Genomic DNA, 25,463 nt, shown 5'->3' with positions numbered 1-25,463 from the left:
TGCTCACAGGTCTGCTCTATTCACTTTCCTTAGCAGATACTATCAACATTATTTCAGTCTCCTGAGCAACCATGGTCAGAGTCCCCTCACTTGCAGCACACAGACATAGCCAGAGCACAGGAGGTAATCGTTTCTTAAGGGTGTGACTGCAAGATCTTCTATCTGGCAGGTGGTCAGGTGCCTGGATGGATGACATCAGCTTTTAGGCTGTGTTGGAAAGATAATTTTCACATTCAGATAGATGCTGGCACTCATTGAGTCAACGGTGGACACAGCAGCCGAGCAGTGTGTCTTAATGAATAAGTGAGGTTCGTCCAACTGAAAAGTTAAACTGCTTTTTGATGTGGTTAGAGCTGCATTTGAAGAGGACCGCACGGGAAACTTTCTCCTGGCTGGATGTCATCCTATGGCTCTGGTGGTTCAAGTGCCCTGTAGTATAATCAGGCTTGGAGAGGGACCAGAAGTGGGGAACAGTCGTTAAGATCCACAATCCTGAGGCCAGCTACTGAAACACGACTGGGTATTTGGGAGAGTCTGAGGAGGAAGTAGTTACTTGAGATTTCCTGATACATGGACTAGAACATGAAAAATCCTCTCCCTTTTATCAGCTCTGGGTTTGATAACCCCTGTAAAGTTTCGATAGGCTTAGGGGCATATAAATAGGTCAGGTGAAAGGGTGAGGATATGGCATAGAAAAATGAGAAGTTACTCACTGAATATGCCAGAATAGTAAATAATTAGGAAGGCAAGCAAGATGCTAATCTTCATTGTAAGAGAATTTGAGGGCAGGAGTAAGGACAAATTCTTGATTAGAACAGGTGTCAAGGGTTATGGGGAGAAGCCAGGAAAATGGGATTAGGAGGTAGTGATCAGCTATGATTGAATGATGGACTCGATGGGCCAAATGGCCTAATTCTACTCCTATAACTTGTGAACTTGTCTTATTCCCACTGTATAACACATGGTGAAACTACATCTGGAATAACACATTGAGGTCTGCAAAAATATTTTTTAAACAGCACTGTGAGACCATGTTTGCACAATACAAACAGTTTTACTTATGTAGCACATCAAAAGCAGCTGCCATACAATTGATTTTCTACCCCAAAGGTTTGCATTCATATACTCCTTACTTCAAGGACACACAAAACATTAAAAAAATAATGACATAATTTTCAAATGTAGTCACTATTATGATGTTTTGCGAACCATTTATGCATCGCATAAGTAAACATAATATTGGGAGAGTATTAACTGATATCCATGACACCAAACATCCATTCTGCAGAGACCACTCTCTCTGTAACTCCCTGGTCAATTTGTTCCTTCCCACCCAAACCACCCCTTCCCCTGGTACATTCCCTTGCAACCGCAGGAAATGCTACACTTGTCACTTTACATCCCCCCTGGGGATTATGACAGAAGCCTCCTCATGGCGATCCCTGGAAGTGACAATGTGATGCACTCTGTGACGCGTCGGGCGACAATTCTGTCAACAAGTTGGACAATGACAGAAGCCAACAGCGAGCTACATCGTCTGACACACGAGCGAACGAACCTCCCCCCTTGACTCCATCCAAGGACCTAAGCATTCTTTCCAGGTGCGGCAGAGGTTAACCTGCACCTCCTCCAACCTCATCTATTGCATCTGCTGCTCTTGGTGTCAGCTGCTGTACATCGGTAAGACCAAGCGGAGGCTTTGTGATCGCTTCGCCCAACACCTTCGCTCAGTTCTCAATTTTTTAATTTAAAAAAAAAATTCAAAATAGACTTTATTCGAGAAATAAATATATACAATAAATGATCCTTACAAAACTCCATCCGACATTTTCGGAGGCTATACATACAATACAGCTTCCCCAAATCACAATTTTATCCCACACCCTTGCCACTCATGTGGCCCACTGGCGTGGAATCCCTTTCCTTATTTTGAGGGGCGTCTCCACCACACCCTGCCCCCCATGTCCAGCTGCGGAAGGAACCTGGACTGTGGTCCTCCCTCACAGAGCCTTGGCGTTGGCTGCACCGAGCTTCAGTGCGTCCTTCAGCACGTACTCCTACAGTCTGCAGTGGGCCAGTCAGCAACATTCCCCAACATCTCGCTCCGCTGGGTGGCCAACAAAGCTCGGGCAGACCAAAGAGCGTCTTTCACCGAGCTGACCTTCCAGCAGCACTCGATGTCAGTCTCTGAATGCGTCCTTGGGAACAGTCCGTAAATCACAGAGTCCTCTGTCACGGAGCTGTTCGAAGTGAACCGTGACAGGGACCCTTGCAGACCTCTCCAGACTCGCTTTGCAAATCCACACTCTGCAAAGAGGTGGGCAACCGTCTCCTCTCCATAGCAGCCGTTCCAAGGGCAGCGTGCGCTGCTAGTGAGGTTCCGACGGTGCAGGAAGGATCTGACTGGGAGGGCTCCCCTCACTGCCAGCCAAGACAGGTCTTGGTGCTTGTTGGTGAGTTCTGGCGATGAGGCATTTCGCCAGACAAGCTGGGCAGTCTGTTCCAGGAACCACGCCACGGGATCCATGGGTCATTTCCCTACAATGCCTGTAGGATGTTCCGTGCTGACCACTGACCGATAGACTTGTGGTCAAAGGTATTGGTCCGGAAGAACCTTTCCACGAGCGACAGATGGTGTGGCAATGTCCAGCTGACTGGCACATCGCGTGGCATCTGCACCAGGCCCATCCTTCGCAACACCGGGGACAGGTAGAACCTCAGCATGTAGTGACACTTGGTGCTCACGTGCCTTGGCTCTACGCTCTGCCTGACGCAGCCACACATGAAGGTGGCCATCAGGATGAGGGGGATGTTGGGCATGCTTTTACCCCCGTTGTCTGCCGACGTGCAGTGTGGCCCGTCGCACCCTGTCCATCCACGACCCCCAGATTAACTGGAAGACGGCCCGGGTGATCCCTGTGGGAATAGGAGGGAGGGACAGGCCACACTTGCGCCAAGTACCGCAGCTCCTCTCAACTGCAGAAGGAGCAGTTGCTGCAAGTTCGACTGGAGTTGACATAATTCCCTCTGACTCTGTCTTGCTCTCTGAATCCCTTTAAATATGAAGAACCTCTTAATGTTCTCCTTGGTTGCTTTCCACCAGTGTGTCGGGAAGTCAAAGAGGGGCTTCACCGTTCTCCAACATGTGTAGTCCCTCTTTAGCTCCTCAATGTTCTCTGGAGTCACCAGCCTCGCATTTAACTTCCACGTTCCTCTGCCTGCCTTCCGGTCCTCCTGCTCAGTTCGCAATAACCAACCTGATCTCCCGGTTGCTCAGCACCTCAACTCCCCCTCCCATTCCGAATCTAACCTTTCTGTCCTGGGCCTCATCCATGGCCAGAGTGAGTCCCACTGCAAATTGGCGGAGCAGCACCTCACATTTTGCTTGGGTAGTTTACAACCCAGCTGTATGAACATTGACCTCCAATTTCAGGTAGTCCTTGCTTTCTCCCTCTTCCCCCTCCCCTTCCCAGCTCTCCCACAGCCCACTGTCTCCGCCTCTTCCTTTCTTCTTCCAGCCCCCACCACCCCCACATCACTGAAGAAGGTTCTTGGCCCGAAACGTCGCCTATTCCTTCGCTCCATAGATTCTGCCTCACCTGCTTAGTTTCTCCAGTGTTTTTATTTACCTTCCAAGCACAGGCAGGGCAGCAGGCCAAACAACTCATGGGATTATCATTTCATTTCATTTCTAATTAAGAATTGCACTTTCAAGCACAGGCAGGGCAGCAGGCCAAACAACTCATGGCATTGTCATTAAGGGCTAACAAATCATTTATTGCAAGTATATTGCAGACTCACAGTTCAATTGATTCACAGCTTAGAATGACAGTCGTGGCCTCTCCCTCACGATCTTGCAGAGTGACTGACTCACGTCCAGGCATCTGAGGTTTTATAGTCCTGCTCCCCCCCCCCCCCCCTCAGAAGAGGCGTTACCTTAATTGCGGTGATTGACAGGTGAGAGGACCAATCAGCTGATCTCATGGTTTTTTAAACACTCATAATCTTTTTTATTTTTCATCGATGGGAAAAATCCTTGGGGCTGGCTCAGCGGAGGAGGATTATGAGTAAGATGGCCAAAAATCACAGCGATACAGGGCAGCGTTTTTTCTAAAATCAATATACAGTGCAGACAGGAAGTGGTCAAGATGAGATTTTTAATTATATAGATATATGTTAATTAGCAGTGGTAAACTATCCTGGAAGGAACAAAATATTAACAAGCTGTAAAGCTGTAAAGCATAAATGCTGGTCAAATTATAACAACGAAAACATCAAATAAGATAAGGAATCGATTAAAATCAGACTGAAGTATTCTGAACGAGTAACGTCAGAACCTCTTAATGTTCTCGTAAATAAATTTTTATTTACCTTCCATGACATCAAAGTGCTTGTGTAACTCAGCCGGTCAAGCAGCATCACTGGAGAACATGGATAGGTTATGTTTCTGGGTTGAAATAGCAGAGGCATCTGAAATGAGAGAACATGGGGTCAAGGGGAAAGGTAAAAGGCTTAGAGAGGTTCCGAAGAAAACTATTTCACTCAGACAGTGGCTGGAATCTAGAATGGGTGGTGGAGGCAATTATTATCACATTTTATTGAGACAAGCACATGAATCAGCAGTGCATAGATGACTACTGTCCAAGTGCTGGTAAATGAATTAGCACAGATAATAGGTACTCAGTATAGACATGGTGTGCTACATGTCTCCATAACCCTTGCTCTAAGCTACTATGACGCTATCTCATTGTTCTGTATGAATGCAAAACACAGGAGCAGGAAATCAATTGTATTAAGGTGCAATGTAAGTCAAACTAGTTACATTATGCTGTTTAATAAAATGTTATGTCTGGCATTTCTGCACACGTGTCCCGCTAGCAGAACAATAAGATTGTTATACTTTATCTTCTGGCTCCTTTGGTTCTATTAATCTACATGTTCCAACTCAGTCACAAAGACAGCAAAGGATAGTTAAAAAAACATAAACAATTTAAATGGAGTTAAAAGACAGTCCTTAACTGTAACATTCTGACAATAAAATGTTTCTGACTTCTAAGCTGGACAGCGAAAATCTCAATGGGATCTCTATTCATGCTGGAGATATTTGCGTGAATAAGTGGCTGCCAAAGGAAATAGGGAATGGCTTTCAAGGGAAAACAGCAAAGCATTCATTCTATGAACACTTAAATCTGTGACAAGGCAATGATAATAAGAGCATTGATTTTGTGATTGGATAGCTGGATGCTTAACACGGAAATGATCCACACCATATTTAAACCACAAACTGCTGAGAAAATAATCAACCTAATTACAAGAAAACAATAAACCAACTCCCCCAGGACTTTGGTGGTGCTGAACCAGCAGATTTTCTAGAATATTGGATGTTACACCTATTAATACCTTGTTGCACTTTTAATTGATTTATTTTTAGATGTTGCATGGCAATATTGTAGATTTTCCATTCTTCCTGGTGAGTTTAAAGAGTGCATGGGAAACAGGATGTTAGTGGGCTTGAAAGGAAGTTCTGAAAATAGGGCTCCAGTGAGTTTAAAGAAAGCGGGAAATGGGGTTCTAGTGTGTTTAAAGGGACCATGGGAAACGGGGCCTCTGTAGAGATCACAAGGAAAGAGGCCTTGGTGTGCTTAAAGGGACAGTGAGAAACGGGATCTCATTTTGTTTAAATAAAACAGAAACCGATGAATGTAAAGAGAATGTGGGAAACTAAACACAATGATTCAGACTGTGCCTTTGGGATTTCCAGACAATCACACACTGGATTATTGGAGTTTGTTGTAGATTCGCTGATTTCTCGGTTGCGAGATGAAAGGGATCAACTCTCCTATTTGTTGTCATCTCATTGAAGCTCAGACAGTTTGATGGACTAAGGGACATATCTCTTTAGAATATCCTTTTTGTTCTAGCCATAATATATCAAATGATATATACATATTTCAAATAATATTTGAAGCGAAAAGCAATACAGATGTAGAAGATAAACAAACTGCAGAACAAATGAAATGTAGAATGTGGTTACAAACTTTAATACATTTTACGTTGCTGAGATAAAAAAACATCAGATTTTTTCAGAGATTCACAATGAACAATGGAATATAATCAAGAACACCAATAAAAGAAACAAATAATTATTTTTGTAAATAAAAATATGCTTTTCAGTGCAATGATAATAGAAATACTTTCAAATGATTTGGGGAATCTAATTACAACATTCACATTTGTAGTTCAATGATGACTGGCAGGTGAAATTCTGCATTTCATTGTAAGTTCCAATTAAGAATAAACACCTCATGACATTTGAATCTAACACGTTTATTATTTGTAAAAACAAATGAGTTTGATTGCAAGTTCAATGTTTAAATAAAAGTTTCCCTCGATTTTGCTATTTGAGGGAATTTTGCAATTTGCTTAAGCAGAATTTGGGGACAGTGTAATGGGTTGGGTGTGCACTTCTGCATTTAAGGTTGGAAAATGGTTGAGGTCTCCGACATGGCTGTAGGAGTCACCACGTTGGATGCATTTGCAGTTGAGCTGTTATGCTGGACCTCCCTCAGCCCATAACATGGCCGTCGAAGGGGGGGGGGGGGTGCGTTGGGTGCGCTCGCACCCCCCTTTTTTTTCCCACATTAAGAAAAAAATCCCGAGAAAAAAAAAATTGGAGTGCAATCAGCGTTTACCCGAAATTCTGGTTCCAGCCCGCTGGATGATTTGGGAAAAAATATTATTTCGACCATCCGCGCATGCACAGTTGGGGGAAGCCGGTGACGCAGTAGCGACTCAAAATGACGCTGTCTTTCCGCGCGTGCGCAGTGGGCCCGGGCGAGATCAGATTGCATTTTGCCATGCACACAGTCAGCGATCGCTCGATGCCTCATGTCTACTCTGGGTAAGTAGTGAAATATTGCGTTGCGGGAGGCAATATTTCACTACAGTCTGGTTGTTATCCTGGGTAGCAAGCTACCCGCGAGGGGTCTAACAGGAGACTGTTCTCCCGTCGCCAGGCGGGAGCGGGAATGACTGGCAGTGGCCGTAACCTCGACACCAGACTCCGCTCCGGCCTGGCCTTCACTTCCCCCGCCACTGGGCTCACGACACCACCCCTCCCACCCCCCGCTGGGCCCATGCCACGCCCCCACTCCTACCGGGCCCATGCCTTTCTTTTCCCTCCCCGCTGGGCCCACGCCACCGCCGGGCACATGCCTTTCTTCCCCCCCCCCCCCACTGCGAACCCCCGCCTCTACCGCCGCAGACCCTCACCTCTCCCCCCCCGCGCCGTGGACCCTCGCCTCTCCCCCCCCCCCCCCGCCGCAGACCCTTGCCTCTCCCCCCCACCCCCCACCGTGGGCCCATCAACGCTGCATGGGAGGGAGGGAGGAGAAAGAGGGGGAAATGTTAGAGGGGGAGGGAGGGGAGGGGGAGAGAGGGGAGGGGAGAGAGAGATGGGGAGGGAGAGAGAGGTGGAGGGGAGAGGGAAAGGGGGAAAGGGGGATTATCTTTAGTGAGATTGCAAAATCAAGGTAGGTTTTAGAGCTATTATATTTTCTCCTCCATATGAATAATATTAAACAATATCAAATAATATTGAACAATTGGAACTGCTTTCTTTTCCTTGATAACAATACTGAAAAATATGAATTCCATAGTTTGTGAGATAAATATACATTATAATGGGATCATTATATACAGATGTAACATTTGCATTTCGAGATCGGGTGGGGGGTGGGGGGTGGGGGCAAATATGCATCAAGCCGATAGCCTAATCGTTGAAGAGTTGAAAGATAGCCTAATCGATAAAGAGCTGAGAAGAGGAATCAGAGCTACAGAGGAGCAAATTCTCAGCTGGTGACTCTTCTTCAGTTTGGAAGGGAATGCAAGTAATTACCAGCTATAAGAGGAAAGCCGCCTGCTCTTTGGACAATCGCCAGCTGACCAACCACCTGAATGAGTTTTACTGCAGGTTTGAAAATCAGAAACATAACCCTGGTACCCCCTCCCCAACTAACACAGCCAGACCCCAGTCTGCAAAGATTGAACCCTGCACCCTCTCCTTCCCATTCACCACTTCACATCTACTTAAGGCAAGACTCCAGTATGAAAAGACTGGACCCTTTCCCACCCCAACCAACACTTCCCACCCACTCACAGCCTGACCTCAGTCTGCAAAAACTGTGCCCTTCTACACCCACCCCACTCCAATCACCACTTCACACCCAATTACCCACTCCCTCCTTGCTGAACAACATCATCCCATTAACAATAAAAATTAGAGGAGGTGGAGAGGCTTTTCAGAAGACAGAAAAGCCGGAAATCTCCCAGACAATTTTAACCAGTCCCTGCAAACATGTACTGTCCCTGCCTGCTTCAAAGTATCCACTATTGTCCCTGTACCCAAAAAGGCAAGGATTAGTTGTCTTAATGACTACAGGCCAGTCGCACTGACCTCTGTAGTCATGAAGACCCTTGAAAGGCTTGTGCTGGCCAAGCTGAAAAATATCCCAATCCCCCTGCTGGACCCTCTGCAGTTTGCATATCAGACCAATAGATCAGTGCATGACACAGTCAACCTGGACCTTTATTTCATCCTCCAGCACCTAGACCGCCAGGGGACCTATGCGAGGATTTTGTTTGTTGATATTAGCTCTGCATTCAACACCATTGTGCCAGAGCTACTACGCTGCAAACATTCCGAGTTGACTGTGCCTGAACCCTTCTGTCGGTGGATCACCAGCTTCCTGACAGACAGGAAGCAGCATGTGAGGCTGGGAAAGCACATCTTGGACTTGCAAATGCTCAGCATAGGAGCACCGCAAGGCTGTGTATTCTCCCCTCTCCTCTACTCTCTCTACACCAATGACTGCACCTCTGCACAATCTGCCGCAGCGGGTCAGGCAGCATCTCTGGAGAACATGGATAGTCATAGAGTGATACATTGTGGAAACAGGCCCTTTGGCCCAACTTGCCCACACCGGCTAACAATGTCCCAGCTACACTAGTTCCACTTGCCTGCTTTTGGCCCATATCCCTCCAAACCTGTCCTATCCATGTACCTACCTAACTACCATATCCCTCCAAACCTAACCTAAGTTTAAGATGAAGGGGAAAAGATTTAATAGGAATATGAGGGGTATATTTTTCACACAAAGGGTGGTAGGTGTATGGAACAAGCTGCCAGAGGAGGTAATTGAGGCAGGGACTATCGCAACATTTAAGAGACAGTTAGACAAGTACATGGATAGGACAGATTTGGAGGAATATGGATCAAACGTGCGCAGGTGTGACTAGTGTAGATGGGACATGCTGGGCCGAAGGGCCTGTTTCCACACTGTATCACTCTATGACTATCTATCTTTCCCTCTCAAACCCATTCTTCTGCCTTCTCCCCATTACCTCTGACACCCGTATCAATCAAGAATCTATCAATCTCCTCCTGAAAAATTACCACTGACTTAGCCTCCACAGCTGTCTGTGGCAATGAATTCCACAGTTCACCACCCTCTGACAAGAAATTCCTGCTCATCTCCTTCCTAAAGGAACGTCTTTTAATTCTGAGGCTGTGGCCACTGGTCCTAGACTCTCCAACTAGTGGAAACATCCTCTCCATATCTACTCCATCCAGGCTTTTACCAGGCTGGGACAGACTGCAACAGCTTCACACCATGTCCCAAAGCTCGTGTCCTGTCCTGCATCACCCAAGGCAGCAGAAACGTTATAGGAGAGGGCAAGCACCATCACAAAGTAGCTCACGATGGTTTGGGTAACATGCATCATGTCACATCATGCATATTACTGAAGTAGGGTCTTGACCAGAAATATAATCTATACCTTTTCTCCAGAGATGCTGCCTGACCCACTGAGTTACTCCAGCACTGTGACATGTCACCTATCCATGTTCTCCACAGATGCTGCCTGACCCACTGAGTTACTCCAGCACTTTGTGTCTATTTTCCTAAGCCCACCCTCCTCCCTCCTTTCATATGTTCCTTTCCACCCATAAACCTCTCTCTGTCTTTACATTTCACTCCTTTTCAAATCTGCTCTACTTATCTACATGCATTTTACTTCTTAAATTTTTAGTCATAGTGATGCAGTGTGGAAACAGGCCCTTTAGCTCCTTGCCCACACCGATCAACGTGTCCCATCTACACTAGTCCCACTCACATGCAGTCCTCTTTCTTACAGTTTGGCTTTCTTCCCAACCAATTGTTCAAGCGTTTTGATTGCAACATGTGCCTTAATTTAGTTCAACAAAGAAACTGACAAGTTACTAAAGAACCATATCCATCTAAACCTGTCCTATCCATGTACGTGTCCAAATGTCTCTTAAACATTAGGATCATCCCAGCCTTAACTACCTCCTCTGGCAGCTCGTTCCATACACCCACCACCCTTTGTGTGAAAAAGCTACCTCTCAGATTCCTGTTAATTTCGGAAATATTGGTCATAAATTTGGTGCAAAAATGCTCCAAAATAAGGCTTAGAATGCATCAGAGAGCATCTAAAACCCCTGAGCTTCCAGGGCCCTTAAGTGGGACCTGGACCCTGGCATCGAGGGACTTCTCGATTTGTGCTCATGATGTGCACAGCGCGCACATTGTTTCACATTAAAGGTTTTGTAATCCTGTCATGCCACCCCCCTTTTTGTAAAGCTTCGTACGGGCCTGCATAAACGCCAAGCAAAGTCTTGCTCATGGAGGTGGTCTGCTTTGCCTGCGAGGAGGAGTCTCATATCTTAGAGGTGTAATGTTTCGAACATGTTTGAAATCCACATTTTTATTGTTGGTATAGGAGCGTTTTTCCAGAATTTGAGTATAAACTTTTTTCCCGTTATTAGCCCGTAATTAAATTAATTATTTTGAAACACGTTTAGTTCAGGGCTACCTTCCGTTATTCCAAAAATAATCCATTCTGCTTTTGGTATCAGTTATATTTTAAATAGTTTTGTGACGATTTCAAATATTTCATTCCAGAATTTTTGGATTTTTATACAAAAAACAAAAGAGTGCGATATGGTAGCTTCTTGAGACTGATATTTATCACAAATGCAGGCGTGGTCTGCATTTATGAACTTACTACAAGCATAAGGTGCAATAGTAATTAAAAAAATAAATGGTGCCAGGATCTGGTAACGGGGGGTGAAAAATACGGTTGGTATATCCCTTTTTGTGGAGTTTTTTTATAATAGAGCGATTGTTTCTCTTTCTTTCTTTCTTTTCTAGGGTCTATTTCTTAACTTTCTTCTCTAACTCTCTCTCTAATGGGCTTCCTTTTTCCAACACTTTCCTGCACTTTCACGACTTTCTCACTTTCCTCACTTCTTTTATTTCTATCTTTCTTAAAGCTCAAAAAATGAAGGGGTACAACAAATGTAATAAGATATATGTGGTGTGTATTACTGTAACTTATTGTACTTCTAATAAAAATAAAATAAAAATTAAATTAAAAAAAAAAAAAAAAAAGTCTTGCTCATGACAGCATGTGGCATAAAATTGCCAATCCTATTCTGGCAAGGTCTAGAATGCAATACTTCATCGGTTCAGTTTTGCTGGTGAACAGTTCACTGCATCACCGACAATATGTTGGCAAGTGAACATTAAAGTACCAGTTTCTGACGTTTTATCGCATATTGTCACTGGGGAAATGCAGGTCCTGATAGGTGCAAGAATTGAAAATTCTCCAAAGCAGAAATAGGAGACACACACACAAGCACACATGCACACATCCACCCTCGCCCACACACCCACACACGCGCGCACATACTCACATACTCACATACAAAGGCATGCACATACATAAATGCGCACACACTCACAAGCACACACACACAAACACACCCATAAACACACACACACGTTACTTTCTTAAACTGCTATAGTCCTTCTGCAGAATTTCAGAGTATGGCAGGGTTAAAGTATTATTCGTCAATTATAATGTGTAAAGGTGCAACACTATGCTATTGATTTGCCATTCATTTTCCTGAGATCCGGGTCTGCACACATTCCCACACTCCTCAGGGCTGGAAGAATATGTGAGGAATTGAAATAAACTCACAGCTGAGAGGGCCACACATCAGGACAAGCCACCTATTTCAGCCCAGATTTTCAGATTTCAAGATTAAAACACATGCTGAAATCACCCTGTGTCTTATCCCCTAATTCCTATAGAACCTCCAGAGTTTAAATGCTGTGATATACTGTTAAATGCTGTTAAATACCTTAGACTCTCCCTGCTTTCCCCTCCTCTTCCACGTCCCTTCTCCTCTGTCGCTTCCCCTCTCCCTCTACCCACTCTATCATGCATTTTCCTTCTCCCTCCACCTTTCCTTCTCTCCTTCTCCATTCCCTTTCTTTCCATTTCACTCTTCTCCCTCTCCCTCTCTTTTCCCTTCCACTCCCTCTTTCTCTCCCTCAATATCTTTCTCTCCCTGTCCTCCAACCCCTCCCTTCTTCCCCTACCCTCTTCCTCTCCATTTTTTCTTACTCCTTCTCTTTGCCTCTCATGTATGGTAATACTCTTACTGTATGCAAAAAGGAATTTCACTGTACCTCGGCACATGTGACAATAAAGTACCTTTATTGAATCCTTCCCCTCTCTCTTCCTCTTCTCTATTTCATTCACCTTCTTCACCCTCTCCTTGTCTCTCTCCCCCTCCCTCCTTCCCCTTTCCCCTCTTCCCCGCTCCTTTCCTCCCCTCTTTTCCCCTCATCCTTTATTTGTCCCTCTCCTTCCTTCTGTCTCTCTCTCCCTTCCCCTCTCTCTCCCTCCACCTCCCACTTTTCTTTTCCTATCCTTTGCTCTCTTTCCCAGACTTCCTCTTTCTCTCTCTTAAATCTCCCTTTGAAACCTGCCAACATTTTATCGGCCCAAATGATCAGAAAATCTGCGAGTGCCTGATATCCTCAGCAGATCACTCAACATCCTTGGAGAAAAAAACCGACTCAGAGCTTCATCAGAGCTCCTCTTTGGCTCAGTATGAATTGTTGTTGGACAATATTCCTGCTAAGTTTTTGGAATGTTTTACTGTGTTAAAAAGGGAGTATAGATTTACTATCGATCCAAATTAACAGTTAATTACTTTTGAAAAGCTGTTCACCTTTATAATGTAAGAATTGAAGCAACTAATTTAAGTGCAGGTGAGTTACACAAACAATAACGTATTATTGATCCGGTAATCTTCCACAGTGCACTGTGTCAGTCAGATGTTACACTGAAGTCTATAGAATGTGATGTGTAGACACAAAACTTCGTTACTTCAGGTTAAATGAAAAAGCAAGTTGTGACATAAGCTAAAAGAACAAATGTGACCACACGTTCTTGGTTGTCCTTGCTCTATACTTCTGAGGTTACCCTTGACAACTGATGCTTTCCTGCAGACCCAGCAGCACAGTGTACCAGCTCAATTTTCACACGTAGTGCTAAAGATTATATCCACTTTCCATCAGAATATATAGCCTGTCTCATATTAACAATTTCTTATGGCAAAGAAGGAAGTCATTGGCCTGCTGTGCCCATACCAGCTCTTGGAGCAAACCCATCAGTCTCATTACCCCATTGTGTCAGAAAACGTTCACTTTTCTGTATCTGCATATTCTCTGTAGCTGTAACATTATATTTTGCACTCTATTTTCTGTTTTACGCTACTTGATGTACTCATGCTTGGTATAATTTGTCTGGATAGCATGCAAAACAAAGATGTTCACTGTATTTTGGTAGGCGCGACAATAGTAAACCAATACCAATAGGGTGCTCTGCGATGGTGGCACTGCGATGAGATAGAGTCATGGTCATAGTCATACAGTGTGAAAACAGTCCCTTTGTCCCAATTTGCCCATGTCCACCAACATGCCCTATCTACACTAGTCCCAACTGCTTGCATTTGGCCCATATCTTGCTAAACTTATCATATCCATGTACCTGTCCAAATGTTTAAAAAAATGTTGTGATAGTACTTGCCTCAACTACCTCCTCTGAAAGCTCATTCCATATACCCACCAACCTTTGTGCCACACGGGTTCCCATTAAATCTTTCCCCACTCACCTTAAACCCATGACCTCTGGTTCTTGATTTCCCTACTCTGTGTAAAAGATTTTGAGCAAATATTTACCCTTTCCATTCCTCTTATGATCTTATACACCTCTATAAGATCACCCGTCATCCTCCTGCACTCCAAGGAATAAAATCCTAGCCTGCTCAACCTCTACCTATAGGTCAGGCCCTTGAGTCCAAAACTGAACACAATATTCTAAATGTGGCATCACCAATATCTTATACAACTGAAACATGACCTCCAAACTTCTACACTGAATACTATGATAGATGAAGGTTAATGTGCCAAAAGCCTCTTGACCATCCTATCTACTTGTGACACCACATTCAAGGAACCATGTACCTACACTCCTAACTCCCTCTACAACACTCCACAGAGCCCTACACCTACGGTCTAGGTTCTGCCCTGGTTAGACTTCCCAAAATGCAACTCCTCGCAATTCTCGGTATTAAACTCCATCAATCATTCTCAGCCCACCTGCCCAACCGATCAAGATCCTGTTGCAATTTTTGACAACCACCTTCACTATCTACAATACCACCCAAATTAGTGTAATCTGCAAACTTATTAATCATGCTTGTACATTCTCATCCAAATTATGTATATCGATGACATATAGCAATGGGGCCAGCACTGAAACCTGTGACACACCACTAGTCACAGGTCTCCAGTCTGAAAAACAACCTTCCACTCTCTGCTTACTTTCACAAATCCAATTGTCTATCCAGTGGGCTATCTCTCCTTGGATCCCATGTGATCCAACCTTCCAGAAGAGCCTATCATGCAAAATCAAATGCCTTGTTGAAATCCATATATACGATGTCTACAGCTCTGCCCTCAACAACCTTTTTGATCACATCTTCAAAAGAACGAATCATATTCATTAGACTCGATCTCCCACATACAAAATTGTACTGACTATCCCAAATCAGCCATTGTCCATCTGAATGCATGTATATCTTATCCCTCAGAATACTCTCTTGTAACTTTCAGACCATAGATGTTAGACTCATTGGCCTGTAGTTCCCTGGCTTTTCCCTGCCGGCTTTCTTAAATAGAGGCACAGCATTTGTCAACCTCCAGTCTTCCGGCACCTCACCCATATTTAATGACGACTCATAAATCTCAGCCAGGGCACCTGCAATTTCTTCTCTAGCTTCCCAGTGTCCTTGGATATATCTGATCAGGTCTGGGAGATTTATCTAACTTCATACGTGTTAGAACCATCAGCACCACTTCGATCATAATACTGACTGTCCTCAACACACTTCCATTGACTGCCCCAAGTTCTTCGGCCCTCATGTCTTTCTCCATGGTAAAAACAGAGGAGAAATACTAATTGAGGACCTTGCCCATCTCCTGTGGTTCCTCATAGAGTTGACTCCTTTGATTCCTAATGGGCCTTATTCTCTCTCTGGTTACCTTTTTTCCCTTAACGTACCTATAAAATCTCTTAGGATTATCCTTTATATTACGGCCAGATGTATCTCATGTTCTCTTTTAGCTCTCCTAATTTCCATTTTTAGCATTCACCTCAATACCCAAAATTCCTACAGAAATATACTTGATCCCAGGCATGAAATTCACCAGTCAGCACCAACTACAACCTACGAGAACCTACGAGAACCTTAGATCTCCTGGCAACCCACTACCACTGCACCTACGGCACGAGAATTCTCGTTACTCTCCATGGCAGCTTCATTCTTGTCGCCGCTAATTTTTCAACATGTTGAAAAATTCGCGGCGACCATAATGAGGCTGCGACTAGTTCCCAGAATGCGGGAACTCCTCACGACCATGAAGGCGACTAACTGGCAACCACCCGCAAACATGTGGCAGCCATGTGGCAACCGCATAGTCTCCTGCAGTCACCTAAAAAGTCGCCTAAGTGGGACAGGCCCATTACTAGCACAGTTCTTACCTTCATTTTGGCTTTGCTAGATTGAAGAGCTCCCATCTCTTCTAGTGTGAAGATACACTCCTTCCGTGCCTGTCGAGAAGGCAAAGTACAGAAGGCCAGATAGGAAGATGCCGAACAGAGTGGGAGCGAGGACGCAGCCTTGCTTCACTCCATTTCTCATGGGGAAACTGTCCGATGTAGCCCCTTCACATTGCACTGCACACTGCATGGAAGGACTGAATGAAGTTTTAGAAGAGGTGGTGGAATCCAATCTTCTCCAGTAGCTGGTAGAGGCTGTGTCCACTGACAGAATCAAAAGCCTCAGTACAAATGACAATAATAAACCTAATCTTAAACCTAGGAACAGGTGGTCATGAACAGAGTGACTGCAGTGGAGATCTAAATATTGTGCATTCATTAGTGAATGTATCCGCCCCCTACCTTAAGGAAGGTTATTGAAGTAGCAGCTGAAGATGACTCAGTGCAGGACACTTCTCTGAGTATCTCCGACAGCGACTTCCCAGGACTTGGATGACTGTAGACATCCGACAATCACAACCAACTCCCTTGTGGGAGATATGGTTTGATTAGTTGGACTATTCTCCCCTTGTTTCAGTTAATATAATTTTTGTATTCTTAGTTTGCGACTGGGTGCGTCCATGGTCTATCACAGCCTTATATATGCAGCTGATAAATCAGAATGTTACATTGTTTTACAAATTTTCATCCGTAAAAATTGACAGATTGCCCACTTGCTATTTTCTTTAAAAGTGGTTTTTGAACATAACACTTGCATCTTGGAATATTTGATCAGTTTTTGCTTTCTTCCATTTGACTGGCATGTAACTAGTTTTTTAATTAATCAAAAAACTGATTGCAGTGTACGAGTGAACTAACTGAATTCAATTCATTCTTTGGGGGCCTATCTGATTTCTTCAATGTGATTATGGTCAAGAGAAAGAACAGGACCAGGATATTGAGTGCAATAGGACATTAACACTGTGTGATATGTATTAACACCATATGGCAGCTTTACTGAACCAAGCATAAAGTCAGCCCATCAAAGAGAAATTGAATTAATCGCAATTTAAAATAAATCCTATAGATCTCTGAGGTCAGTATACATGGCAGCCTTGGAAATGATCAAACAAAACAAAGGGCATAAATCAAACACAAAATATTTTTCATAGAAATGTGAAATGAAGGAGCAATTTCAGCTTTGCACCAGAATTTTGCAGGTTTGATTCTGTACTCCCAGTTGAGATTATCTCAATACTGTGCTTATTTTTAGGGGTTGCCTGGGCCTAATAAGTTGAATTGATAGCTTAATGGCTATGGTAAAGCATTAGCAATCCAGGCTTCAACTTGGTTTGAAATAAAATTTGATAAAACTGTTAATTTGATGTCTGAGTTTGACCAGTGACAAGAAAAGATCAAATTATCACTCAAATCATGCTTTACAGATCAAAATATCACACTCACATATTTGTTCCAATTCAGTGACAAGCAGTTTTACAAATGGAAAAGTACAGAGGAATAAATTCAGTAATAGATTTCACTTTTACAAAAATCATTAGAAGCCTGATAACAAATAGTAAGTAATGAATTATCTACTGTTAATTGGGAGGAGACAAATTATGAGGAATTCAATTCATTTTCATCCAATTATTGATCTGAATGATATGTACAAACTATTGGTCATGCTCGATATGAGTTTAATTGATTCTATATGTAATATTTTCTCTTTTCTCTCTATCTGACAGTGCTTGGAATGCAGGGTATTCCCCACAACTATGGCCTGCATTTCACAGCTTTCGCCCCTTGTTAATTCATCAAACGAAAGAGTTTATCAACACGGCACTCCAGCCTCCACCCTATTGGATATTCCCTTTGTCCTGTTCATCTCTCACTCAGAAACTGAGTAATAATTGTACATATTTGTTGTTTAAAAGACATTTGGACAAGTACATAGGTAGGAATGGTTTAGGGGATGTGGGCCAATGCAGGCAGGTGGGACACGTGTAGGTGGGGCATCTTGGTTGGCATGGGCAAATTGGGCCGAAGAGCTTGTTTCTGTGCTGTGTGACTCTATATTAATCATTCAGGTATGGGTTGTGCAGGCTAACAGTTTGTACTTTGCTGTTTACACAAAGTGCAGAGTGCAGTGAGGAGTTTGGTAATGGGTTGCAAGATGTCATGGATAAGCTGGCTGAACGGGTAAACAGGTGGGTAAATAAAATTAATTCAAAAAAGTACTGTGATACACTTTACAAGATAGAGTAGCAGAGACAATGTGAATTAAAAAAAGCACTGTTGGGGAACGAGGTGGACATGTATACTGTAATTCCTTAAACGTGCATGTTGAAAAACCAGTGAAGCATGTGTGACAATGGGATTAGAAATAGGCGTAGTTTTTATGTTGCACATAAAAATGGCAGGTTAGATCATTTTGACTAATTCTAGCCAACTAAATATCAGGAAATGAGGGTGCTAGGGAGGAAATGAAAGGGATTGACCAACTTCGATTCGATCACCCCGTGTTGGGGCGATCGAAACTCCCACGTTGGGGTGGTCGAAACTCCCGCGGCTTGGAGTTCCCGAAGTCGGACTCTGACCGCAGGCTCTGTGATGTTAAAGCCGCAAGCAACCACGGTTGGAGCTTCAAGGTCGAACCCTGGCAAAGAGATTATGTGCCCCGCAATGTTAAAGTCCCGTAGTCACCTGCAGTGGAGTTCTCAAAATCTGTCTCCAGCAAAGGCCGCCAACTCCTCGATGTTAGGCCGCAGTGCCGACGGAGATACAATACAGAAAAAAATTGCATCTCTGTCGAGGTAAGTGATTTGAAAAAGTTTCCTGCGACCACCACCCCCCACATAAAACAAGCTAAAGAACACAAAAAAACATACATTTAACACATACAATTAAAGCACAAAGCAGGAAAGAACAGACAGACTGTTGGCGAGGCAGCCATTGCTGGCGCCACCTGGTGGTAGATTACTTAGAGAGTTGGGTGAGGATGAACACTGTGGCAGACTGGGAAACTAGCCGAAAATAACTAAATATATCCCCACAGCCACAAACATTGTCCGGAGCCACATACCGAGTGAGATCACCCACACTTAACTGAAATGAGCCTCAGTGAGCTGTTTCATATAGGGGGAGTGTGGAGACAATAATGATTTATTTTTCAATGACGTTTTTATTTTATACAAAGAAAGTGACTAGTTTTCCAAAAGCAGAGATTAGGCTTGTGGATTCAGAATCAGAGGGAGTCTTTCGCAGCTCTCTTCTGTTTTTTATTAGTTCACTGGCACTTCAGCAAAAACAAAATGCAATGCATCTAGATTAATTATTTTTAAAACACAGAGTTAAGCAATCCTCTCGCCACTACCACAGCTGATGCTGTGAACTGACCAGAGGCCGATTGATTCGCCAAAATGATTCACTCTTGAGCAAGTCCTTGAGCCTTGCCTTCAGTTCAGGGGAGAGCCCAGGAGCCCTGTCACAACCCATTAAGACACCACGTACAGCTCTGTGTATTTGCTGCACACCATCTTTAAACGGAAATTAAATATTCTGCCGACAGTGTGATGCAGTATTTTTCCAACAATGTATTTCATTCAATGGTGGTCTCTTAATTATAATAGCTGCATAACAATGGATGACAATTAATCATCAAAGAAAAATGACAAACAATGATGCATTGAGGCTCTAAGAAATATATATCTGCCAGAGATTTTGATCTTCATCCTAGTTCAAAATCTAAGTATTTTTCTGCAGTCGGGGGGAGTACTGGGGTTGTAACGGCATCACCTGCTGAGTACAGCCTTGGCTGTAGTCAAGCTTATCATTCTCTCATTGTCCTCTCTGAAGGAAATGCCCAGATTTGAGGCTGCATAACTTGTCTGCACCTCCTCATTATTAACACAATACACCTGAAAGGCCAGAAAGTCCTCATCACCATGGACTTAGGACAGCATAGTGGCACAACGGTAGTGTTGCTGCCTTACAGCGCCAGAGACCTGGGTTCGATTCTGACTACAGGTGCTGTCTGTACGTTTGTACGTTCTCCCTGTGACCTGCATGGGTTTTCTCCAGACCTCCGGTTTCATAGAAACATAGATAGAAACAAAGAAAATAGGTGCAGGAGGAAGCCATTTGGCCCTATGAGCCTGCACCGCCGTTCATTGTGATCATGGCTGATCATTCACAATCAATAACCCGTGCCTACCTTCTCTCCATATCCCTTGATTCCGCTAGCCCCTAGAGCTCCTACACTTAAAAGGCACACAGGCTTGTAGGTTAATTGGTCTTGGTATAATTGTAAATGTGGGATACTGTGGGATAGTGTTAGTGTGCATGGATCGCTGGTTGGCTGAAGGGCCTGGTTCCACGCTGAATTTCTAAACTATGCAATGGACCCCCAAAATGCTGTATTGAGATAGGAAGAAGCACTTGCACCAAACATTGTTTGAACGAAGAATGTCCAGTGCATATAAAGATCTTTACTCCAACAGCATCCACTCTCTCTGGTCATGCAGCATGCATTGCATCCGGTAGGGTACCTTTGAAATGTACATGACAACATGGTAGACTGTGTTAATAAGTAGGTAATCTGATGTAGGGCTTAGTAAATATTGGCAGGACACTGGAGAACCTCCGGGAACCATTCCCTTGGTTGATTTTATACAATTTCTTATACAATTGTTACAAACGCTCGACTTATGTACAGTCCATACATACAAAGTGAGCTTTTGAGAGACCAGCAGGATGGATTTGCCGACTACTGATGGGCTACAGGCATCATCTGCCATGTAGAAACTCAGATTTCAACTGCACTTACAACTTACAAACTGTTACGAGCAGTTTTCAGGAACAGAACCCGGTCTTGCTCAGGGAGGACCTGTGCAAAGAAAGTCCAACAGGGAAAAATGTTGTAGGAAGGAACTGCAGATGCTGGTTTAAACCGAAAATAGACACAAAATGCTGGAGTAACTCAGCGGGACAGGCAGCATCTCTGGATAGAAGGAATGGGTGACGTTTCGGGTCGAGACTGGTCTGAAGAAGGGTCTCGACCCGAAACATAAAGCATTCCTTCTATCCAGTGATGTTGCCTGTCCCGCTGAGTTGCTCCAGCATTTTGTGTCTATCTTAGGTCCAATAGGGCATTGGATACATGTTGAACTAAAAGGTAGTGTCTCTGATTGTACAGCATTCTCCCGATAATGCTCAAGTGCTTTAGTCTCGGAAGTGGAACTAATTACACAACTGATCATTGGGGAGGGTGCAATCAGAGTGCCTTGGCTGTCAGAAAAGCTCCCCTGCAGGGCGCTGTTATTATGCTAGAGAAGTTCAGATGGTGTAAATTGAAAAGAAAATACACCCCACAGAGCTTTGTTGGTATTTTGGAGAAACTGGGCTGACCAAATATAAGTCAATGACTGAAGAAATACACAGTTCAAAGAGCTTAAGACTGATTATAGATAATTAAAATGATTGAAAACACAGACTCTATACTGACACTAACTGTTTGTTCTTTTTAATATTCCAAACAGTTAAAAATACGTGCAGGATTTACGTGTTGCTGATCATTGTGGCCATCCCTTGGCAGGGTAGAATAATCTGATAGGAAGCCCAAGCATTATGCACAGTGTTCATCAGCATGACCGCCTCTGTTAGATCACAACTCTCTTTAGGTATGTGAAGAGGAAAATATTAGTTAAGACCAAAGTTGGACCCTTGAAGACTGAAAAAGGTGAATTTATTATGGGGAACAAGGAAATGGCAGATGAGTTGAACAGGTACTTTAGATGTGTCTTCATTAAGGAGGATACAAACAATCTTCCTGATGTTAGTCGCCAGAGGACCTGGGTGACAGAGGAACTGAAGGAAATCCACATTAGGCAGGAAATTGTGTTGGGTAGACTGAATGGACTAAAGTCTGATAAATCCCCAGGGCCTGATGGTCTGCATCACAGGAAGTGGCTCTAGAAATCGTGGACACATTGGTGATCATTTTCCAATGTTCTATAGATTCAGGATCAGTTCCTGTGGATTGGAGGGTAGATAATGTTAACCCATTTTTTTAAGAAAGGCGGAAGGGAGAAAACAGGGAATTATAGACCAGATAGCCTGACATTGGTGGTGGGGAAGATGCTGGAGTCAATCATAGAAACATAGAAAATAGGTGCAGGAGTAGGCTATTCAGCCCTTCGAGCCTGCACCGCCATTCAATATGATCACGGCTGATCATCCAACTCATAAAAGATGAAATAGCGGCACATTTGGATAGCAGCAACAGGATCGGTCCGAGTCAGCATGGAATTATGAAGGGGAAATCATGCTTGACTAATCTTCTGTAATTTTTTGAGGATGTAACTAAGAAAATGGACAAGGGAGAGCCAATGGATGTAGTACAACAATACAATACAATTCAATTTATTGTCATTTGGACCCCTTGAGGTCCAAACGAAATGTCGTTTCTGCAGCCATACATTACAAACAAATAGACCTAAGACACAACATAATTTACATAAACATCCATCACATTGCTGTGATGGAAGGCCAAAACAACGTATCTCTCCACTGCACTCTCCCCCCCGATGTCAGAGTCAAAGTCAAAGCCCCCGGCGGGCGATAGCGATTGTCCCGTGGCCATTAAAGCCACGCCGGGTGATGCAAGGTCGCGCACCGGGTTCTTGATGTTAGAGCCCCCGGCGTGCGCTCGCAGTCCCGCAGCCATTCCAAGCCGCGCGGGGCGGTGGTGTAAGGCCCCGCTCCAGGATCTCTTCAACCCCGCAACTCGGGCGGGAGAAGTCGCCGCTGCGGAAGCCCTGAAAAGCGGTCTCCCAGCAGGGACCCGCGGGCTCCCGGTGCCGCCGCCCGCCAAACCCGCAGTTGCAGCCACCGAATCTCCGGAGGTCGGGCCGCAGCAGCGTCCACCACAGCTCCACCCGCTCTGGACTCAGCCAGCTCCGTGACGGTGAGGTGAGTAGTCGGCACCACAGCCCCCGGTCTTCCTGTTGGAGGCCGCTCCTCGTTGCAGCCCCAACGACAACGGAGACCCGACAAAGAAAAGGTCGGGTCTCCCGTGCAGGGAGAGATTTAAAAGTTACCCCCTCCCCCCCACACCACCCCCACCCCCCCACACACATACCCCAACAAAAAATAACAAAAACTACATAAAAACATAGACATAAAATAATAAAAACGCAGACGGACTGCTGAGGCCGCTGCTGACGAAAGTCGCGCCGCCCACCGAACTGTACCTGAACTTTAAGAAAGTATTTGATAAGGTCCCACATAGGAGATTAGTGGGCAAAAGTAGGGCACATGGTATTGGGGGTAGAGTGTTGACATGGATAGAAAATTGGTTGGCAGACAGGAAACAAAGTGTAGGGATTAATGGGTCCCTTTCAGGATGGCAGGCAGTGACTAGTGGGGTACTGTAAGGCTCGGTGCTGGGACCGCAGCTATTTACAATATACATCAATGATTTAGATGAAGGGATTCAAAGTAACATTAGCAAATTTGCAGATGACACAAAGCTGGGTGGCAGTGTGAACTGTGAGGAGGATGCCATGAGAATGCAGGGTGATTTGGACTGGTTGGGTGAGTGGGCAGATGGAAGGCAGATGCAGTTTAATCTGGAGAAATGTGAGGTGATCCACTTCGGTAGCAAAAACAGGAAGGCAGATTATTTTCTAAATCGTGTCAAATTGGGAAAAGGGGAAGTACACGGGATCTGGGGGTCCTTGTTCATCAGCCAATTAAGGTAAGCATGTAGGTACAGCAGGCAGTGAAGGAAGCGAATGGCATGTTGGCCTTCATAACAAGAGGAGTTGAGTATAGGAGCAAAGAGGTCCTTCTGCAGTTGTACAGGCGCCCAGTGAGACCACACCTGGATTATTGTGTGCAGTTTTGCTCCCCTAATTTGAGGAAGGACATTCTTGCTATTGAAGGAGTGCAGCGTAGGTTTACAAGGTTAAGTCCCGGGATGGCGGGACTGTCATATGCTGAGAGAATGGAGCGGCTGGGCTTGTATACTCTGGAATTTAGAAGGATGAGAGGGGTTCTTATTGAAACATATAAGACTATTAAGGGTTTGGACACGCTAGAGGCAGGAAACATGTTCCCGATGTTGGGGTAGTTCAGAACCAGGGGTCACAGTTTAAGAATAAATGGTAAGCCATTTAGAACGGAGATGACGAAACATTTTTTCACATAGAGAGCTGTGAGTGTGGAATTTTCTGCGTCAGAGGGCGGTGGAGGCTGGTTCTCTGGATACTTTGAAGAGAGAGCTAGATAGGGCTCTTAAAGGTAGCAAAGTCAGGGGATATGGGAAGAAGGCAGGAACGGGGTACTGATTGTGGATGATCAGCCATGATCACATTGAATGGAGGTGCTGGCTCGAAGGGCCGAATGGCCTACTCCTGCACCTATTGTCGATTGTCCATTGTCTATTGTCTCCAAGAATACACCCAAATCTTGTTTAAATGAAATGGTACATGTGCCTCCACAGACGTTTATGCTGGCTTGGAATATGGGCTTTCCACTCCAATGCAAGCAGTTCACAGCTAAATCCCTCTTCTGGCTGGGATGGGTGATGGGGTGTTGGATACATAGAATGAGAAGGGGGTGATGACAAACTAGTATTGACCCTCAAAACCACCATGGGACCAAGGCAATGAACAAATGTTTCCTATGTCAGGCCACTATTTAGTTGAGGTACTGACAGTAGGGTTGTCAAGATCTCGGGTTTTAACTGGAATCTCCACATTTTCCTGACAACAATTCAATAGAAAGGTTTAAGGGATAGTAACAAATATGCATTTAAAAATACTTTAAAACATTATCTTTGAACAATGTGTCGAACAGTCATTATTAAACTTGGGATTAATTCTGCTTAATGGATACTCAAGAGCCATTCAATTCGATGTGCCCTGGGTAGGAGATTCACCATGAGGAGTGACAAGACTGGTAACCAACGGCAGTGGTGTGGAGGGGGATATTGTACAGCACAAGTAATGTGTTGAATCCTGTAAGCGTATGTCGCCTATCTAGTCCCAGTTTTTCCCCCAAAAAATGACCAGGAGATATAAAGATATCTCCCTTAATAACAAAGCGCTGAGGCTAATTGTCATAAATCATGTTATCTTGACTTGGATGAGTTAACTGACAACGTCTTTGCTTTCACTGAAGTTTGTTTGAGTACAATGAGCTTTCTCTTCCAAGACCACAAATCAGAAATACTACCCGGAATTTAAATTGGTCACGTATTGCAAACAAACAGAATTGAAATATGTATGCCCAGAAGGAGCTCGAAGTTGGAATATTATACTTGTAACATCATCTTTTATTGTCTCTGTTCTGGATATTGATGATAGAATATTCATGAAAAAAATCATTATGTAAAGATTCTATCAAATTGTTTACAACCTTAGTGGCACAATTGATGTTGAGCTGTACATCAGATCACAGATCCCGCCGACTCTAAGAAGTGG

The sequence above is a fragment of the Amblyraja radiata genome, chromosome 7 (assembly GCF_010909765.2).
Source record: "Amblyraja radiata isolate CabotCenter1 chromosome 7, sAmbRad1.1.pri, whole genome shotgun sequence".
NCBI lineage: Eukaryota > Metazoa > Chordata > Chondrichthyes > Rajiformes > Rajidae > Amblyraja > Amblyraja radiata.
Note: the sequence above shows the minus strand (reverse complement) of the source record.